Here is a 3,586-nt window from a genome sequence, read left to right on the forward strand (position 1 = left end):
TCAAAAACACAGCTGAGGTGATTTTAGTAACTCTCTCATTTGATGAAAATGAGCAGGGTAGAGAAGTAGAGCCCTGGGGAGGACTTGGCTCCTGAGTGGAAACAAGAACTTCAACATTTCCTATTTTTACTACTGAGTCATTCAGATCAGAGAGTCTTCTACTTCCACTCAGAGGTACTGCAGTCTAGAGGGTCAGGATTCTAATCTTTCACCTTCTGTTCTTACCTACAACATGCTTCTTACACTATCTGTTACTTTTCAATTGAGAGCAACTCAATTCTTTCAATATATCTGGTTATAATCTCAAGTTATCTTTAAGTTATATTTTTCTCTTACTGCTTACATCTGATCCATCAGGAATTTAGTCAGCCCTGTCTTAAAAATTAAATCACAATTTGACCACTACCACCGGCAGAAAGCAGAGAAGAAAAAAGGAAGCAGAAAAGCTGACTCTGTTGGGACTTTTATAAGGCCACTAATCCCATTTATGTGGGCTTCATTCTCATGACCTCATCTAATCTTAATTACTTCCCAAAGGCCCCATGTCCTAATGCCACATGGTGGGAGGAAGGTTTCAACACATAAATTTATGGGGGGGACAGAAACATTCTATTTATAACAAGTATCCAATGAGATTTTTTATAATGCTAGTCAGATTGTGTTACTCCCTACTCAAATTCTTAAAATAGATTCCCATTTCTCTCAAAATAAAATTCAAAACCTTTACAATGGCTTATAATATTCTACATTATATGTTTTAAGTACTGATGGAAAAAAATATACCCTACTCTGAAATATGTAGCATTGAAAATTTCTTACAGAAATTATAGTAAATAAAGATAATCTCAAATGAAGAAAAACTGAGAAAATTCATTGTGAGCAGAGCTGCTATAAATAAAGGCTGCAGGTCATTCTATTATCCACCATTTCTCCAATAAATTTAATAAAATTAAAAAAAAAATCCTGAATGAAGTTCTTTATACTGAAGGAAAATGATTCCAGAAGAAACTTTGAAACTTCAAGAACAAAAGAGCAACAAAAATAGTAATTACATGATAAATTACAAGATACTAGTTATTTCTTCTGATTTATAATAGGTATGAGTGTTGAAGTCAATTATAATAATGTTGTCTACTGGAGTTTTCAAAGTCTAAAAATTTAAGACACCTGACAGTTATAAAATAAAGTAGGAGCATAAAACAACTTATATAATTGTTAAGATTTATATATATGTATTTTTGAAGTACTAATAATTCTAAATAGACTATGAATATTTAGGTAGAAGGCCCAATGCAATACTTAGAAAGCAACTAAAAATATAAATCAAAAAGTAATCAAATAGCAAATAGATAAATTATAATAGAATACTGAGGAACAAAAACAGAAGCATAAACAAAAAGTGGATAATAAAATGACAAATCAATATCTAACTATATCAATAGTTACATAAATTATAAGTGAGGTAAATACAGAAATTTAAAAACATATTACTATGATTTAAAAAACATATAGCCCTGGCCGGTTGGCTTAGTGGTAGAGGTCGGCCTGGTGTGCAGGAGTCCTGGGTTCGATTCCCAGCCAGGGCACACAGGAGAAGTGCCCATCTGATTCTCCACCCATCTCCCTCTCCTTCCTCTCTGTCTCTCTCTTCCCCTCCAGCAGCCAAGGCTCCATGGAGCAATGTCGGCCCGGGCACTAAGGATGGCTCTGTGGCCTCTGCCTCAGGCGCTAGAATGGCTCTGGTTGCAACAGAGTGATGCCCCAGATGGGCAGAGCATCACCCCCTGGAGGGCATGCCAGGTGGATCCCGGTTGGGTGCATGCAGGAGTCTGTCTGACTGCCTCCCCGTTTCCAACTTCAGAAAAATACAAAAAGAAAACAAAATAATAAAACAGTATGTCTTAAGGTAATTTGTTACTCAGAATAAATAATAAATACACAATCCAATAAAAAAACCCATATATATAATATCTCCATGGAACTCATTTTAAATATAATGACATAGAGGCCATGGCCAGTTGGCTCAGCGGTAGAGCGTCCACCAGGCATGTGGAAGTCCTGGTTTCAATTGCCAGGCAGGGCACACAGGGGAAGCATTCATCTGCTTCTCCACCCTTCTTCCTCTTCTTCCTATTTCTCTCTTCCCCTTCACAGCCAAGGCTCCATTGGAGCAAAGTTGGCCAGGGTGCTGAGGATGGCTACATGGCCTCAACCTCAGGTGCTAAGAAGAGGTCAGTTGCTGAGCAAAAGAGTAATGCCCCAGATGAGTAGAGCATCGCCCCCTGGTGGGCATGCCAGGCGGATCCTGGTCGGGCCATGCGGGAGTCTTTCTGACTGCCTCCTCGCTTCTAACTTTGGAAAAATACTCCCCCAAAAGACACAGATTAAAGGTATGGAAAAAGTCAATCATTGAAGCACTAATCTCATAGGGCTATGTTAATGTCAGACAAATTAGTTTACAAAAAGAAATATTAGAGAAATAAAGAGGGATATCTCTTAACTATAATAAGATAAATTTAATAAAAGGGCATAACAATGTTAATGTGAGTCAAAATATTTGAAGCTAACCATTAGAAGTGAAAAAAATAGACAAATCTACAATTATAGTTGAATATTTTAACATTTTGTGCTAAAAAATAATAAAATAAATAGAAGTCAGCAAGAATATAGGAGACATGCACATTATCACCCAGTTTGACCTTACTTATATTTATAGAAACTCTAGTGAACAACAGAAAGCACAGAAAGCAATGCTCAGAAAGGCATTCATAACAGTACACACATTAAAAGAACTATCTCAACAATAATGAAAATCCAATGTTAATAGAAAAAGTAAATAACAAAGATCAAAACAGAAATAAACAAAATATTCTTAAAAACAATACAAAAGGTCAATAAAACCATTAATTCATTCCTTGAAAAAATTGACAAATCTTTTAAGTAAACTCATCAAGAAAAAAAGAGAGTAGTCAAGTAAATAAAATCAGAAATGAAAGAGGAGATGTAACAACTGAACCACATAAATATACACAAAAGATTGTAAGAAAATATTACAAGCAACAATATGCCAACAAATTGTATAATCTGGATAAAATATATAAATTCATAGAAACATACAATCTTCCAAAACTGAATCAGAAAGGATCAGAAAATCTGAATAGAAAGATTACAACTAATGCAATTGAAGCAGTAATCAATAAATTCTGAATAAACAAAGGTTCTGGACCAGATGGCTTCACAGTGGAATTTTATCACAATTTAAAGAAGAATTAACACCTTTCTTTCTTAAACACTCCAAAAAATTCAAGGGAATGGAATAATCCCAAACTCATTTTACAAGGTCAGCATTATCTTAATCCCCAAACCTGGTAAAGACACTAGAAACAAAGAAAATTATAGGCCAAGATTCCTGATGAACATAGATGCTAAAATCCTCAACCAAATATTAGCAAACCAGAACCAGCAATACATTAAAAAGATTATACACTGTGGTCAAGTGTAATCTATTCTGGGGGGCAAGATTGAAACAATTATATGCAAAGCAATAAATGTGACACGCTGCAATTTTAAAAATGAAAGATAAAAG

The sequence above is a fragment of the Saccopteryx leptura genome, chromosome 6 (genome assembly GCF_036850995.1).
Source record: "Saccopteryx leptura isolate mSacLep1 chromosome 6, mSacLep1_pri_phased_curated, whole genome shotgun sequence".
Classification (NCBI taxonomy): Eukaryota; Metazoa; Chordata; class Mammalia; order Chiroptera; family Emballonuridae; genus Saccopteryx; species Saccopteryx leptura.